Below are 18,671 nucleotides of genomic sequence, written 5' to 3'. Positions count from 1 at the left end.
CGCTTCTGCCTTCTGTGCACTGGAGGCTGCACATGGGTCACGCGGTACGGTCATACTGCGGTGGAACGCACACTCGATGACCTCTCATGGCACTGCTACACACTTTGGGTACAACGCTTTCCATTAGCTGTGTTTTCTGATGACGTGTTGCGCCGGCCCCGTCCAACAGCAGAACCCCTTTAGATCCAAACAGACTCTTCCACTCTCTCACCGGAAGTGAAACCAGGCCACGCGGACACTTTCACAATACTAAAGCGGGGACTGCACTTTTTGGTAAAAAAACCACATTCCTTCATCCTAATTTATCAAATAAACGACTCACTGAAGAACAGGGGCCAACTTCAATCAGTAAACAGCTGTTAAAACGACATTTGTTACTTTGCGATACCATTACAACACATGCATTACCACGCATGCGTAGTACATCGCAAAGTAATTACTACGCATTTGTTTTAGAAAGCATGGTCATTTACAACGCATGCCTTTACAACAAATTTTGTTGTAAAGGTATGTATGGTAAATGACCATGAGTTCTAAAAACAATGTAAATGATCCACATCGTTGTGTGGAAATGTGGATTTTCCTGATCAGTTATGTCCCCTATCTTGGACCCCAACGGTTCTATATGCATGTTACAAATACATGTATGTTCCCTCCAGTTCCAGTTTCTAAGAACGCAAATATATGTGTGTCTACCGTCGACATGTTCTCTGTCAGATCCGCCATCAATGGGCTGGATATTCGATTCCTAAGTATGAAAGGCCACCGACTTTATATGGCTAAGTTACTCCATTTTTACAGTTCAGGCAAGTAGGCCCGATTCTGTCCTCAAAGCCTTTCCCTGCTCTCTGTCTCTGACAGCTTCAGCTTGAGCTCGCATCTGTATCCATGAACTTTGTCCTACTCCCTGTGCAGCTAACGGTGCCTGCCTCGGCCAGTTTTCGCCTGCCTGCCAAGAAGCTGTATTTCACCTTCGAATTATCTATCTTGCTCTTCAGCCGATGCATTCCTGTCTAGTGATTTAGGTAAACATTTCCTTTAGCTCACAAGCAAAGGACTCAGCCTTTCCGTCCTCCTGCAAGTGATTCATAGCCCTGCTGCCATGGAAAGTTTTCTGCCTCTCGCATCTCATATAGACACTTAGGCGTTTGTGCACGCACACAGTCAGTATAGACTAGATTCTGTCCGAGAGTCCTTCCTTGTGGATAACATAGTTCTTTAAACATAGGATGTTAGATATGATTTGGGATTAGGTTGACTTGACCCCCCAGACTTCTCGTCTCCACATGTAGAGCTAAATGTCAAGTCCCTTCACCCCCTAGTTGCACGTCACTCACACGTCATGCTGCTGTGCGCGCATCTATGCCAAGTATTATCTTATAGATCCACCTATGTCTGATAATCCTAACCAATCATGTTTCTTTTATTCCTTATTACGCCTAGTTTCGATTACGTACCTGTTATGTCACTTTTCTTATCAAATGTTACGCCTTCTACATTCGTTTCATTGTAATGTACTTATTATAAAAATGCATGTCTGTCAATAAAGTATTGTACTTCACTTCCTGAACCCTCGTGGTGACGGAACCTGAAGGCCGCGACTCGAGTCGGCCATTTTGAGTGGAATAAAGCCCATTTAGAAAACCTCTTATACCACGGATTCTGCCTCTTGTTATTTTGAGCTATTTTACTTTATTTTAAGATTCCGTATGAAATTCAGTCCGGTAAAGAAGATTTTATTTACCACATAATGGCGCCCGAATAGGGACACTTTCTCATCTCACGCGCCGGCGGTGCGTTGCAGGCCCGGTCTCCTGCCACAGCTGGACGGACCATAAACGCGTACCAGCAGGATTTCCTGTAAGCTCCCTCCGGTCAAGCGGGGGCGACTGAGGCTGCGATCAACCCAGACGAGGCGGTGAGAAGTGCGAAGTATCCCGACCAGAGCCTAGCTGAGAGAGCAAGATCCGAGGTATACAGAGGCCCACCAGATATTTCGAAATCCCGATGTCCAGAGGGTCCGCTGTCCGCAGTCATCGAGTCCTGTCCATTCTCTGAGGCCTTCCGTTTCAAGGAGCTACTCGGTGAGTACCATCGCCGGGGAGGCGTGTTGACGCGCACATAGGTTGTGCCGGTCAAGACGGATTTGGGTACACAAATCCGGTCTGCACTGTTTAGCAGTGTATATGTACTGTTTAGCAGTATATCAAGTATTCCGAAGTATGCAGTTATTGTCAAGAATTCAGCGTGGTGATTAGTTAGGCAGACTGTCATCATTGTCGGTCATTGTTAAATGTTTAATGTTTAATGTTTTCAGAAATGTCTTGCATATTGTGGTATGAATGATTGTTCATTGTACATTGTTCATTATTGGGGTTTTTTCGTATTAAGTAAGTTCAAGAGTAAGTATCAGATCAGTTGTCAATATGCCGCTCTTCTCGAAGTTAAGACAGATTACTACCAGAAAAGGGGTGCTTGAAGAAGCAGTTCCTATTCCTCCTAGGGACACTCCAGGGCATTTTATGTACCATAAGCATGGCTTAGATGCCATATTGTTTCTTGATCTATGGGTAGATTATACCAAGGGATTGCCGGAAAGTCAAAGGTGGCCCGTAGCGGGAACCTGGGATGCAGAATGCATCATGAAAGTGGAGGAAGAGTTATGGAAAAGAAAGGTCAGACAATCACAGAAAGACGCTGTTGAGTTATGGCGTAAAGAATCTCATAGACGAACAGAAAAAGCACGTAGACAAGAAGAGAGGAGTAAAGAAAGTTCAAATAAAGTTCAAGAAAATCTATTAATTAAGGAAGGTATCCGAGTGAAATCAGAACAAGTAAATAGACAAAGAAATGCTCTTATGAATGGTATGTATCCCCTTCTAGCCGAAGGACTACCTAAGGCTGCTTCAGAGATGCCAAAAGACTTGCCACCCCCATTATTTCCAATTAAGGTACATCCAAAAGGGCATCCCAGAACCGCAGAAGATGTTTTTCTTTCCTCATATCTAGACGACGCAGCTCCCGAGTATGCTAACGCCGCACCACATAGACCGTCTGGTGTAGGGGTTCAACGTCAGGATCAGGTATCTGTCCCCGTGCAACAGCAAGTCCCGACACAAGCTTCGGCAAGCACATCTGTTTCCGCATCTGTCTCCGCAGTCGACTCTACAGAGGTATCGACACCCATAGTTGCTGTGTCACGTTCAACGAACCCATTCACACCCGACGCCCCAGATGGGGCCACGGGAGGTGCTAGCATTACCTTTACACCACCTAGAATAAATAAACTTGTCTTTCAAGAGTCAGCACATTCACGTACACCTAAATTCGTAAGTGAACGTACGCTTAAGGAACTCCTTGTAAATTGTAGATATGACCCGGTGGTTGGTAAAGAGGACGAAATGGTCCTGGCATCATTACGTATCAGGCGAGCCGCAGAGTATTTAGCAAGGTTACCAGGAATGACTACGCATCTAGATAACATATATCATTTTGTTCAAACAGGACGAGATCCAGGATGTATTAACAGAGCTATGGAATTCCAGAAAGTAGAAATACAGGGGGAACTGTTACGTTTCCTCATAAACTGTGTGATCAGAAATCAAGACCGCCCGGGGGTAGACCCGAATGCAATGCTTATTCTTACAAGATGGAGTCAGAATATATCAGAAGGGAGACACGATAAGCAAAATTGTATAATAGCCATGTGCCGAAAAATCCGTAAAGAAATAGAGCGTATTCATGAAGAAGGATTGGGAACAGACGAGTTTGAGCAAGATGAAGTGTCCGAATCAGGGAATTCCGCAAGACAGTCAGAGACCATAGCCTATGTAGGCAGAGGAAGATCCTGTGAAAATACTAGATGTTTTTCTGATCCCATACACTCTGTATGCCCAAATAATAGCAGAACGTATCCGACGCCTGTAATGAATCTGAAGTCTCCTGAACATTCGTTTCAAGCCGCAGATAAAATACTACGAGAACGAAGGGGTTACCACCTCCTCGATTCCATGGATGAGCAAGAATTAGCCAGATCAGCCGTTCACTGGATTGACAGTCCTGAAAAATACGGTGATGAGACCGTAGCACACACGTTTTTTAATCTCAGTACAGATGAACAACGTTTAGCTGGAATCTATATGATTCAGCAACTCCTCATATTATATAAGAGCCAACATGCTGACCCTGGTCCTTTACCTGATATATTAACGGAACTACTCACGAACAGATGGAGAGGTTCTAGTAACAAGCTAATTAAAGAGATATTAGTGTCACGTAAGCAGTATGTCCTTTTTGTAAGTCCGGATTCTCTCTCGCTGCCCCGCAGAGAAAGAGCGCCGTACTATATGGATAGACAAAATCCCCTACGAGAAGTGCACCCAATAAAAGGCGAAGACAATGAGTTTCACCGTGTATTTGTTTACACACCCATATCAAAAATGGAATTATTAGAAATGAAAAAAGTAGTACCTAGTCATGACAAAGACCCAGCGGGTTTCCACCGAGAAATTAAAGACATGTTACTGATGGGAGAGTACACCTTTCCTGATATTATGACGATATTAAAGGTGCTTTTGCCTGCTGGCATTTATGAAAAACTGAAAGAAAAAGAGTGGGAAGTGGGTGACCAAAAGATAGACTGGACAGCATTAGCAGAGGAAGAAAGGGGCCGAACTGCAGGTTCAGGGCTCGGGGATAAAGTTAAACTGTTACCAGGTTTACTAGTACAGGTACTGCCACGTTTATTAACTACAAAAAAGGAAGATTGGGGTGCAATCACAGCCTGCAAACAAAAGCAAGATGAAGACACAAGCGATTATTATGCTCGATTTGAAAAATGTTTTGGTATAAATAGTGGTATAAAAGCAAGTAGTGACTCATATCCACATTTATTTGTGACAAAATTAGTGGAAAATGCATTGCCTCCAGTAAAGAATAGAATATTGAAATTCGAGAGTACCTGGCAAAGTAACACTCCGTCGCAAATGCTACAAATGTTACAGTATCATCACAATAGAATTAGGGATGAACAAGAACACGAGCATAGACGCATGAAGGATACAAAAATGAAAATGCTAGTTTCTCAGACAGTACCAGCAGATGGTCACAAAAAGGGTGTGACACATTCTGGTGATTCTGCAGTTCCTGTAAAGGGAACCTGCAATTACTGTAAACAACTGGGCCATTATGTACACGATTGTCCAGTCCTGAAACGTAATATAGCTACAGGTATTGCAAAGGAGAGACCACGATTAGTTAGACAAGATCAGAATGAACAAGGAGCTATGCAGCATGGACAGTCCATGCCAGTTCAACAACAGTCCATGCCAGCCTCACAGCAACCCATACAGTTTGTGCCAGCTGCACCACCGTTGCCTGCTACTGCCACACAAACCACAACACGACAAATGTATCAGACTGCACAGTATGAATACCCTGAGTATCAGCGTTACGCATGAACCAGCCTAGAGAGGGAAGTTGACTTACCGCTTATCGAGATTCCTGTAGATCAAGAAGGACCTTATGTACATAGTGAATTATTAGGTCAAGATAGAAAATTCTTACTCGATACAGGGGCAAGTCGAACAACCATAAAACGTAGTGAAGTTCCAGGGGCACCCCTCTCAGGCTCTCAAAATGTTTCCCTTGGTTTTTCAGGAAAACCTATTGTTAATAAAGTATCACAGCCTCTACCACTTACGATAGGACCTTTGACACGAACTACAGATTTATTGCTTACTAAATCATGCCCAGAAAATCTGATAGGAATTAAAACTCTGAAAGCACTAGGAGCCATAATATGTTGTTCTCCGGAAGGAGTAAGGTTGTTTTTACGTGATTTTAAAGGTCACTATGTGTCTAGAGACATGGATCCCCGACTACAGACTTTACCAGTACATCTATGGGCACAAGGCCCTACGGATGTTGGCTGCATGAACATTACACCCTATCGAGTCACACTGAAAGCAGGAGTGGTACTACCACGAATGCGACAATACAAGTTACCGCATGATGCTGTAGTGGCTTTGCTGAAAATCATTGATGAGCTGATTGCCCAGGGAGTAGTTGTAGAAACAGACTCCAATGTATGTAATTCACCGATAATTCCGATTCTTAAACGAACTGATCCCACTGCCCCACCAGTGTACCGATTGGTTATTGATTTGCGTGAACTAAACAAGTGCATTGTACCACAATTCCCTGTGGTCCCTGATATATCATCATTGTTGACAGCAATTGATTCCGAAGCAACATTCTTTACTGTAATCGATCTCAAGAATGCCTTTTTCAGCGTCCCAATAGATCCGGAAAGCCAATACTTGTTCGGATTCAGTTTAAATGGGCGCAGCTTTAAATTCTCACGCGCTCCCCAAGGATTCACAGAAAGCCCCAGCATCTACAGCCAAGCACTGAAACGAGAACTTGACAGTATCCACATGCCAGTCAATACTGCACTGCTTCAATATGTCGATGATCTGCTGATCACAGCGAGAAGCGAGCCAGAATGTGAAAAAGCTTCTCTGACAGTTTTACATTTCCTAGCCGACAAGGGGCACAAGGTGTCTCCTTCTAAGCTGCAATTCTGTGTCCAGCGAGTTATTTATCTTGGTCACTCGCTGTCCAAGGAGGGAAGGCAGCTTACACCAGATCGCATCCAGTTAATTGCTAACATGTCAATACCCCAGACACAAAAGGAGGTGCGGGCTTTCATAGGCCTCACTTCATATTGTAGGCAGTGGATCCCTCAGTACGCATTTCTAGCAAAACCACTCATTCAGTTAACCACACAGGAGGCAGCCACATCGACTGTTCTCCCTTGGACTCAGGAACATACACAAGCTTTTGAAAGCCTAAAGGAAGCTTTATGTCAAGCACCTGTTTTAGCAACACCATGTTATAGCAAACATTTTACACTCTTTGTTACAGAACGCGAAGGTACTGCCTTGTCAGTACTCACTCAGGATCAAGCAGGATCACGCAAGCCATGTGCTTATTTTTCCAGTACATTAGATCCCGTAGCTCAGGCTTTGCCTGCATGCCTGAAATCAGTGGCAGCGACAGCTTTAGCAATCAGACAAAGCGATGCCATAGTATTAGGACACCCATTGACAGTACAAGTACCACATGCAGTAGAGGTTCTTGTGAACCGAACACAAACACAACACTTGACCATAGCAAGACTTACCGGTTATGAACTGACATTGTTTCAACCATACATAGAGATCCGACGGTGTAATACATTGAATCCTGCTACACTATTACCTGTAATTGGAACAGACCCACTAGCTCATGATTGTGTTGAAATCATTGAAATAAAGACGAAACCTAGACAAGACTTGACAGACGTTCCATTGTTAGATCCAGACCTGACGTTGTATGTAGACGGATCGTGCATGAGAACAAATACAGGAGATTTAGTGGCCGCGTATGCAGTCACAACAGACACTGAAGTTATTGAGACAAATTGTATAGATACTTTGTCAGCCCAAGCAGCAGAACTTATTGCTCTAACACAAGCCTGTATTCAAGCCACAAATAAGAAAGTTAATGTATACACTGACTCACGTTATGCATTCGGAGTTGTACACGACTTCGGCGTGCTGTGGCGAGAGAGAGGTTATTTAACCTCCCATGGTGCCCACATTCAGCACGGACCCCTCATTCATGCTTTGTTAGACGCAATACATCTACCCACTGCTATATCGGTTATGAAATGTAAAGCACACACGAAGGTTACTGATACTATTTCTCAAGGCAATGATTTAGCTGACAGAACAGCTAAACAGACTGCTCAGAATCGCACATTAGACATGACAAAGCCAATAGTTCAGACACCAACACAGTGTATGACAATTAAGGATCCCGCACTTGACGTAATTGACATACAGACACATGCCACAGCAGAAGAAATAAAGAAGTGGACTGAACTAGGAGGGATCCAGACAGATCAAGGATGGATGACGAAGGAGAAATCTGTATGGTTTCTCCCTGATTCCATGGTTCAAGCCATTATAGCTACAGTTCACAGTCCAGCACATTTAGGAGAGAAGGCTATGCTAGACAGCATTCAGCACATTTGGTTCAACAAACATTTACGAGCAGCAGCTAAACAAAAAGTTCGTACCTGTATGATATGTTGTCAGTTTAATCCAGGAAAGAGTGTTCCCGTAGAGCAGGGTGGATTTCAGCCTCCTGACCATCCTTTTGAAGTCCTCCAGATGGATTATATTCAGATGGAACGTTGTCGAGGATTCAAATATGTTCTCGTAGTTGTCTGCGCTCTCTCCCGTTGGACAGAGGCGTATCCCGTATCAGATTACACTGCCCCGACTACTGCCAAGCAGCTAGTTCGAGAATTCTTCCCACGGTACGGTTTACCACGTGTTGTATATTCAGATAACGGCCAGCCTTTCTCATCCGAATTAATGAAACATGTCTCGCTTTTGTTGGGATATCAGTGGAAATTCCACTGTGTCCGACACCCCGAGGCAGCAGGTCTCGTGGAACGACATAATCAACTTTTAAAAATCAGACTGTCTAAAATATGTCAGGAAAAAGGTGTGGACTGGATAGTAGCTTTACCAGTTGCGCTATTTTACATGAGGATGGTAGCACACTCTCGAACAGGGCTATCACCTTATGAGGTGATCTTTGGTAGACCACCGAATATGTGGGGGACGCCTATACCCCGTAAAATAACTGATGTTGACTGTAATATGCTGACAGATTACCTGGCTTCCTTGATGTCTGCACTACAATCTTGTCGTTCACAGGTAGTCGCAGCTTTTCCCGACAACACCGAGGTGAAACCTCATGATGTAATTCCCGGCGATTATGTTCTCGTCAGGAATTTTGATCGGAAAACCCAACTGGAGCCAAGGTGGAGGCTTCCTGAGTTGGTCCTGCTGACAACCAGAACAGCTGTGAAGATCGAAGGGAGAAAAGGCTGGGTGCATTCCAGCCATATAAAGAAATTTCATGGACTTCCTCCTGACACAAACAGTACTCCTCGTGTGTCTTCCCCCATTGACTCAAAGCTACCTTTGGCTGAAGCCAGTAGCACCGAACTCTATAAGCAGAAACTCAGGTCCAGATCCAAACTGTCGGACGATTTGATTGTTTAAGTCCTCTCCAAGGTGAAGCGGTTGAATCTGTCCCGACATGTATCCCTTAGGTCTGAATGATGTAGAGTCCAGAATCATAATGAAACGACATGCTTATTGTAAATTACTGCGTAGCCACTGTATTGTGACTTTATTAATTTTGTTTTTCTTGAGTTTTTTAATAGTTACTGCAAGTATATTGTTGCATATGTATTATCCTGTTTCTAAACGTGCTTTCAATATAACTGATGAACATTTTTTTTAGTGACCTACCCCCACATGAGTTGTCCTATAGACTTGCGCTGCGCAATAACACCTTCATTAGTATGTTACATCATTCCCATCAGACTAGTAATGCCACCAATTGTTGGGTGTGTGGCCGACTCCCTCCCTATCAGAATAACAAAGGAGTTCTGCCTTTCTTTCCACATCCGTTCACACACAATGGCTCCTGTGGAGCATGGTTTAGTTTATTAAATTCCATAGACCCAGACACAGCAGTTTATCAACAACATTGGATATGGGGAAATCTGAATCTAGTTTTATTCAAAGTCTGTCACCCTAATAAGGAGGGTCACCCCAGTAGAACAGGAACTGAATTAGAAAATGAAGTGTATAAATTAGGTAATTTTACGCCTAATCTTATGATTTTGAATGTCAAATCCGAAGTTGAACTAATTCTGCCCACTATGTCAGTATTTCCAGTTAAGGGTGAATTATGTGTGAGAAAAGTTGGTTCCATACATATGGGCCACAGTAAATGCGTTACTACAGTAGAATATAGTGATCAAGGTAAATCTTCATTTAGAGCTTCTAGCCATTCTTACTTTATATGTGGTCAGACTGCATATATGCGTCTGCCTCTAGATTGGGATGGTACCTGTTACATAGCATTCCTTTTGCCACCTGTTTTTCTAGCTCCCCCTGATTATTATCGAAATGTTCATTTAGTACACAATAGAGAGCGAAGAGATCTCCCAGTTGTCGATTATACTGAGACGGCATGGGACAAGTATGTAGATTTCAATAAAGGTATCTTTCCCTATATAGGTACAATATCAAATAGTAAGCTGATACGCAGACTAACCAAGACTCTTGAAGTTGTAGTAAACGAGACTATAGCCGCCCTAGGCAATCTGACAGAAGAACAATCAGTGATGAGAATTGTTGTTCTCCAGAATCGTCTTGTCCTTGACGTCATCCTGGCCGATAGGGGCGGAGCTTGCAGGGTCATCGGATCCAGCTGCTGCATATTTATACCAGAAAATTCGCCATCTGTATATAAAGCTATAACACGCCTTCATAAGATTGTGAGCCAGATACACGAGAATCCAGGCACTTGGACGTGGTCCGGGTGGTTTTGGAGTGTGATATCAGCCTGGGGATGGAGAGTTCTATCCTTCCTAGGTATTGGCCTTCTTATGCTTTTCAGTTGTTGTTTATGCCTGCAATGTGGACCAGCGATTTGTGGTCTGTGTGCCACATCATGCATTCCATATCACAGTTCTCGTTCAAAACACCGGAAGAAGAAGGAAGAAGAAATGATGCTCCATGAGCAAATCGATGGAATGATGAAGATTGATATCTCTTAAAGGGCAAGTAGGGGACAAGGAGGGAATGTGGAAATGTGGATTTTCCTGATCAGTTATGTCCCCTATCTTGGACCCCAACGGTTCTATATGCATGTTACAAATACATGTATGTTCCCTCCAGTTCCAGTTTCTAAGAACGCAAATATATGTGTGTCTACCGTCGACATGTTCTCTGTCAGATCCGCCATCAATGGGCTGGATATTCGATTCCTAAGTATGAAAGGCCACCGACTTTATATGGCTAAGTTACTCCATTTTTACAGTTCAGGCAAGTAGGCCCGATTCTGTCCTCAAAGCCTTTCCCTGCTCTCTGTCTCTGACAGCTTCAGCTTGAGCTCGCATCTGTATCCATGAACTTTGTCCTACTCCCTGTGCAGCTAACGGTGCCTGCCTCGGCCAGTTTTCGCCTGCCTGCCAAGAAGCTGTATTTCACCTTCGAATTATCTATCTTGCTCTTCAGCCGATGCATTCCTGTCTAGTGATTTAGGTAAACATTTCCTTTAGCTCACAAGCAAAGGACTCAGCCTTTCCGTCCTCCTGCAAGTGATTCATAGCCCTGCTGCCATGGAAAGTTTTCTGCCTCTCGCATCTCATATAGACACTTAGGCGTTTGTGCACGCACACAGTCAGTATAGACTAGATTCTGTCCGAGAGTCCTTCCTTGTGGATAACATAGTTCTTTAAACATAGGATGTTAGATATGATTTGGGATTAGGTTGACTTGACCCCCCAGACTTCTCGTCTCCACATGTAGAGCTAAATGTCAAGTCCCTTCACCCCCTAGTTGCACGTCACTCACACGTCATGCTGCTGTGCGCGCATCTATGCCAAGTATTATCTTATAGATCCACCTATGTCTGATAATCCTAACCAATCATGTTTCTTTTATTCCTTATTACGCCTAGTTTCGATTACGTACCTGTTATGTCACTTTTCTTATCAAATGTTACGCCTTCTACATTCGTTTCATTGTAATGTACTTATTATAAAAATGCATGTCTGTCAATAAAGTATTGTACTTCACTTCCTGAACCCTCGTGGTGACGGAACCTGAAGGCCGCGACTCGAGTCGGCCATTTTGAGTGGAATAAAGCCCATTTAGAAAACCTCTTATACCACGGATTCTGCCTCTTGTTATTTTGAGCTATTTTACTTTATTTTAAGATTCCGTATGAAATTCAGTCCGGTAAAGAAGATTTTATTTACCACAGTTGTAAGGAAACAGAGGCTGTTCCGTTTCCTCACAACGACGTGCACCGCCCCTCAGAGACAACATGAAGCAGGAACAACGAGGAAAGGGAAACATGAGGAGTAAAAGGTAAGGGGGATTGGGCATGGGGTAGTGGTTACTTTTCCAGGGTTTAGGGTAGTGCAGTGGTGTTTGTGTAGTGTAGGGGTTCATGCTAGGGGTAGTGTTTTAGGGTTTAGGACAGTACTGTGGTGTTCGGGCAGTGTAGGGAGTCGTGCTGGGGGTGGTGTTTTAGGGTTTAGGGCAGAGCAGTGGTGTTTGGGCAGTGTAGGGGGATGTGTGGGGGTGGTGTTTTAGGGATTAAGGTAGTGTAGTGGTGTTCGGGCAATGTAGGGGGTCGTGCTAGGGGTGGTGTTTTAGGATTTAGGGCAGTGCAGTGGGGTTCGGGCAGTGTAGAGGGTCATGCTGGGGGTGGTGTTTTAGGGTTTAGGGCAGTGCGGTGGTGTTCGGGCAGTATAGGGGGTCATGCTGGGGGTGGTGTTTTAGGGTTTAGGGCACTGCAGTGGTGTTCGGTCAGTGTAGGGGGTCATGCTGGGGGTGGTGTTTCAGGGTTTAGGGCAGTGGTGTTCGGGCAGTGTAGGGGGTTGTGCTGGGGGTGGTGTTTCAGGATTTAGGGCAGTGGTGTTCGGGCAGTGTAGGGGGTCATGCTGGGGGTGGTGTTTCAGGGTTTAGGGCAGTGCAGTGGTGTTCGGGCAGTGTAGGGGGTTGTGTGGGGGTGGTGTTTTTGAGGATTTAGGGAAGTGCAGTGGTGTTGGAGCAGTGTAGGGGGTCGTGCTGGGGGTGGTGTTTTAGGGTTTAGGGCAGTGCAGTGGTGTTCGGGCAGTGTAGGGGGTTGTGTTGGGGGTGGTGTTCCAGGGTTTAGGGCAGTGCAGTGTTGTTCGGGCAGTGTAGGGGGTCATGCTAGGGGTAGTGTTTTAGGGTTTAGGACAGTACTGTGGTGTTCGGGCAGTGTGGGGAGTCGTGCTGGGGGTAGTGTTTTAGGGTTTAGGGCATGGCAGTGGTGTTTGGGCAGTGTAGGGGGATGTGTGGGGGTGGTGTTTTAGGGATTAGGGCAGTGTAGTGGTGTTCGGGCAATGTAGGGGGTCGTGCTGGGGGTGGTGTTTTAGGGTTTAGGGCAGTGCAGTGGTGTTCGGGCAGTGTAGAGGGTCGTGCTGGGGGTGGTGTTTTAGGGTTTAGGGCAGTGCAGTGGTGTTCGGGCATTGTAGGGGGTCATGCTGGGGGTGGTGTTTTAGGGTTTAGGGCACTGCAGTGGTGTTAGGGCAGTATCGGGGGTCATGCTGGGGGTGGTGTTTTAGGGTTTAGGGCACTGCAGTGGTGTTCAGTCAGTGTAGGGGGTCATGCTGGGGGTGGTGTTTCAGGGTTTAGGGCAGTGGTGTTCGGGCAGTGTAGGGGGTTGTGCTGGGGGTGGTGTTTCAGGATTTAGGGCAGTGGTGTTCGGGCAGTGTAGGGGGTCATGCTGGGGGTGGTGTTTCAGGGTTTAGGGCAGTGCAGTGGTGTTCGGGCAGTGTAGGGGGTTGTGTGGGGGTGGTGTTTTTGAGGGTTTAGGGAAGTGCAGTGGTGTTGGAGCAGTGTAGGGGGTCGTGCTGGGGGTGGTGTTTCAGGGTTTAGGGCAGTGCAGTGGTGTTCGGGCAGTGTAGGGGGTTGTGTTGGGGGTGGTGTTCCAGGGTTTAGGGCAGTGCAGTGTTGTTCGGGCAGTGTAGGGGGTCATGCTAGGGATAGTGTTTTAGGGTTTAGGACAGTACTGTGGTGTTCGGGCAGTGTAGGGAGTCGTGCTGGGGGTGGTGTTTTAGGGTTTAGGGAAGAGCAGTGGTGTTTGGGCAGTGTAGGGGGATGTGTGGGGGTGGTGTTTTAGGGATTGGGGCAGTGTAGTGGTGTTCGGGCAATGTAGGGGGTCGTGCTGGGGGTGGTGTTTTAGGGTTTAGGGCAGTGCAGTGGTGTTCGGGCAGTGTAGAGGGTCGTGCTGGGGGTGGTGTTTTAGGGTTTAGGGCAGTGCAGTGGTGTTCGGGCAGTGTAGGGGGTCATGCTGGGGGTGGTGTTTTAGGGTTTAGGGCACTGCAGTGGTGTTCGGTCAGTGTAGGGGGTCATGCTGGGGATGGTGTTTCAGGGTTTAGGGCAGTGGTGTTCGGGCAGTGTAGGGGGTCGTGCTGGGGGTGGTGTTTCAGGGTTTAGGGCAGTGCAGTGGTTGGGCAGTGTAGAGGGTCGTGCAGGGGGTCATGTTTCAGGGTTTAGGGCAGTGCAGTGGTGTTTGGGCAGTGTAGGGGGTCATGCAGGGGGTGGTGTTTCAGGGTTTAGAGCAGTTCAGTGGTGTTCGGGCAGTGTAGGGGGTCGTGCAGGGGGTCATGTTTCAGGGTTTAGGGCAGTGCAGTGGTGTTCGGGCAGTGTAGGGGGTCTTGCTGGGGGTGGTGTTCCAGGGTTTAGGGCAGTGCAGTGGTGTTCAGGCAGTGTAGGGGGTCGTGCAGGGGGTCATGTTTCAGGGTTTAGGGCAGTGCCGTGGTGTTTGGGCAGTGTAGGGGGTCTTGCTGGGGGTGGTGTTTCAGGGTTTAGGGCAGTGGTGTTCGGGCAGTGCAGGGGGTCTTGCTGGGGGTGATGTGTCAGGGTCTGGGGCAGTGGTGTTTGGGCAGTGCAGGGGGTGTTGCTGGGGGTGGTGTTTCAGGCTTTAGGGCAGTGCAGTGGTGTTTCGGGCACTGTAGGGGGTGTTGCTGGGGATGGTGTTTAAGGGTTTAAGGCAGTGCAGTGGTGTTCGGGCAGTGTATGGGGTCTTGCTGGGGATGGTGTTTTAGGGTTTAGGGCAGAGCAGTGGTGTTCAGGCAGTGTAGGGGGTCTTGCTGGGGCTTCAGGGTTTAGGGCAGTGCAGTGGTGTTCGGGCACTGTAGGGGGTGTTGCTGGGGATGGTGTTTAAGGGTTTAAGGCAGTGCAGTGGTGTTCGGGTGTGTTGCTGGGGATGGTGTTTAAGGGTTTAAGGCAGTGCAGTGGTGTTTGGGCAGTGAAGGGGGTCTTGCTGGGGATGGTGTTTCAGGGTTTAGGGCAGTGCAGAGGTGTTCAGGCAGTGTAGGGGGTCTTGCTGGGGCTTCAGGGTTTAGGGCAGTGAAGTGGTGTTCGGGAATTGTAGGGGGTCGTGCTGGAGCTGGTGTTTCAGGGTTTTGGGCAGAGCAGTGGTTTTCGGGCAGTGTAGGGGGTTGTGCAGGGGCTGGTGTTTCAGGGTTTAGGGCAGTGCTGTGGTGTTCGGGCAGTGTAGGGGGTCATGCTGGGGGTGGTGTTTCAGGGTTTAGGGCAGTGCAGTGGTGTTCAGGTAGTGTAGGGGGTCGTTATGGGGTTGGTGTTTCAGGGTTTAGGACAGTACAGTGGTGTTCTTGCAGTGTAGGGGATCATGCAAGGGGTAGTGTTTCAGGGTTTAGGGTAGTGCAGTGGTGTTCGGCAGTGTAGGGGATCATACTGGGGTTGTGTTTCAGGGTTTAGGGCAGTGCATTGGTGTTCGCGCAGTGTAGGGGGTCGTGCTGGGGTAGTGTTTTAGGGTTTAGGGCAGTGCAGTGGTGTATGTGTAGTGAGCAGCGCATGCGCTGCATCGCTAGGCGAGACCTAAAAAGCATTGCACCAAGATGGCTGCCAACACTTCCTGGATTGAAGTGTTGGCAGCCAATTAGAGCCAAGCTTGTGCTTCTGTAGTAAGGCCCCGCCCAGGTATACAAAGATTTTTAATACGACATTTGTTACTTTGCGATACCATTACAACACATGCATTACCACGCATGCGTAGTACATCGCAAAGTAATTACTACGCATTTGTTTTAGAACGCATGGTCATTTACCACGCATGCCTTTACAACAAATTTTGTTGTAAAGGTATGTATGGTAAATGACCATGAGTTCTAAAAACAATGTAAATGATCCACATCGTTGTAAGGAAATAGAGGCTGTTCCGTTTCCTCACAACGACGTACCGCCCCTCAGAGACAACATGAAGCAGGAACAACGAGGAGAGGGAAACATGAGGAGTAAAAGGTAAGGGGGATTGGGCATGGGGTGGTGGTTACTTTTCCAGGGTTTAGGGTAGTGCAGTGGTGTTTGTGTAGTGTAGGGGTTCATGCTAGGGGTAGTGTTTTAGGGTTTAGGACAGTACTGTGGTGTTCGGGCAGTGTAGGGAGTCATGCTGGGGGTAATGTTTTAGGGTTTAGGGCAGAGCAGTGGTGTTTGGGCAGTGTAGGGGGTGTGTGGGGGTGGTGTTTTAGGGTTTAGGGCAGTGCAGTGGTGTTCGGGCAGTATAGGGGGTCATGCTGGGGGTGGTGTTTTAGGGTTTAGGGCACTGCAGTGGTGTTCGGTCAGTGTAGGGGGTCATGCTGGGGGTGGTGTTTCAGGGTTTAGGGCAGTGGCGTTCGGGCAGTGTAGGGGGTTGTGCTGGGGGTGGTGTTTCAGGATTTAGGGCAGTGGTGTTCGGGCAGTGTAGGGGGTCATGCTGGGGGTGGTGTTTCAGGGTTTAGGGCAGTGCAGTGGTGTTCGGGCAGTGTAGGGGGTTGTGTGGGGGTGGTGTTTTTGAGGGTTTAGGGAAGTGCAGTGGTGTTGGAGCAGTGTCGGGGGTCGTGCTGGGGGTGGTGTTTCAGGGTTTAGGGCAGTGCAGTGGTGTTTGGGCAGTGTAGGGGGTTGTGTTGGGGGTGGTGTTCCAGGGTTTAGGGCAGTGCAGTGTTGTTCGGGCAGTGTAGGGGGTCATGCTAGGGGTAGTTTTTTAGGGTTTAGGACAGTACTGTGGTGTTCGGGCAGTGTGGGGAGTCGTGCTGGGGGTGGTGTTTTAGGGTTTAGGGCAGAGCAGTGGTGTTTGGGCAGTGTAGGGGGATGTGTGGGGGTGGTGTTTTAGGGATTAGGGCAGTGTAGTGGTGTTCGGGCAATGTAGGGGGTCGTGCTGGGGGTGGTGTTTTAGGGTTTAGGGCAGTGCAGTGGTGTTCGGGCAGTGTAGAGGGTCGTGCTGGGGGTGGTGTTTTAGGGTTTAGGGCAGTGCAGTGGTGTTCGGGCATTGTAGGGGGTCATGCTGGGGGTGGTGTTTTAGGGTTGAGGGCACTGCAGTGGTGTTCAGGCAGTATAGGGGGTCATGCTGGGGGTGGTGTTTTAGGGTTTAGGGCACTGCAGTGGTGTTCGGTCAGTGTAGGGGGGTCATGCTGGGGGTGGTGTTTCAGGGTTTAGGGCAGTGGTGTTCGGGCAGTGTAGGGGGTTGTGCTGGGGGTGGTGTTTCAGGATTTAGGGCAGTGGTGTTCGGGCAGTGTAGGGGGTCATGCTGGGGGTGGTGTTTCAGGGTTTAGGGCAGTGCAGTGGTGTTCGGGCAGTGTAGGGGGTTGTGTGGGGGTGGTGTTTTTGAGGGTTTAGGGAAGTGCAGTGGTGTTGGAGCAGTGTAGGGGGTCGTGCTGGGGGTGGTGTTTCAGGGTTTAGGGCAGTGCAGTGGTGTTCGGGCAGTGTAGGGGGTTGTGTTGGGGGTGGTGTTCCAGGGTTTAGGGCAGTGCAGTGTTGTTTGGGCAGTGTAGGGGGTCATGCTAGGGGTAGTGTTTTAGGGTTTAGGACAGTACTGTGGTGTTCGGGCAGTGTAGGGAGTCGTGCTGGGGGTGGTGTTTTAGGGTTTAGGGCAGAGCAGTGGTGTTTGGGCAGTGTAGGGGGATGTGTGGGGGTGGTGTTTTAGGGATTAGGGCAGTGTAGTGGTGTTCGGGCAATGTAGGGGGTCGTGCTGGGGGTGGTGTTTTAGGGTTTAGGGCAGTGGTGTTCGGGCAGTGTAGAGGGTCGTGCTGGGGGTGGTGTTTTAGGGTTTAGGGCAGTGCAGTGGTGTTCGGGCAGTGTAGGGGGTCATGCTGGGGGTGGTGTTTTAGGGTTTAGGGCACTGCAGTGGTGTTCGGTCAGTGTAGGGGGTCATGCTGGGGATGGTGTTTCAGGGTTTAGGGAAGTGGTGTTCGGGCAGTGCAGGGGGTCGTGCTGGGGGTGGTGTTTCAGGGTTTAGGGCAGTGCAGTGGTTGGGCAGTGTAGAGGGTCGTGCAGGGGGTCATGTTTCAGGGTTTAGGGCAGTGCAGTGGTGTTTGGGCAGTGTAGGGGGTCATGCAGGGGGTGGTGTTTCAGGGTTTAGAGCAGTTCAGTGGTGTTCGGGCAGTGTAGGGGGTCGTGCAAGGGGTCATGTTTCAGGGTTTAGGGCAGTGCAGTGGTGTTCGGGCAGTGTAGGGGGTCTTGCTGGGGGTGGTGTTTCAGGGTTTAGGGCAGTGCAGTGGTGTTCAGGCAGTGTAGGGGGTCGTGCAGGGGGTCATGTTTCAGGGTTTAGGGCAGTGCCGTGGTGTTTGGGCAGTGTAGGGGGTCTTGCTGGGGTGGTGTTTCAGGGTTTAGGGCAGTGGTGTTCAGGCAGTGCAGGGGGTCTTGCTGGGGGTGATGTGTCAGGGTCTGGGGCAGTGGTGTTTGGGCAGTGCAGGGGGTGTTGCTGGGGGTGGTGTTTCAGGCTTTAGGGCAGTGCAGTGGTGTTTCGGGCACTGTAGGGGGTGTTGCTGGGGATGGTGTTTAAGGGTTTAAGGCAGTGCAGTGGTATTCGGGCAGTGTATGTGGTCTTGCTGGGGATGGTGTTTTAGGGTTTAGGTCAGAGCAGTGGTGTTCAGGCAGTGTAGGGGGTCTTGCTGGGGCTTCAGGGTTTAGGGCAGTGCAGTGGTGTTCGGGCACTGTAGGGGGTGTTGCTGGGGATGGTGTTTAAGGGTTTAAGGCAGTGCAGTGGTGTTCGGG

The sequence above is a fragment of the Triturus cristatus genome, chromosome 9 (genome assembly GCF_964204655.1).
Source record: "Triturus cristatus chromosome 9, aTriCri1.1, whole genome shotgun sequence".
In the NCBI taxonomy this organism is placed as follows: Eukaryota; Metazoa; Chordata; class Amphibia; order Caudata; family Salamandridae; genus Triturus; species Triturus cristatus.
This window is presented reverse-complemented; position numbering follows the sequence as displayed.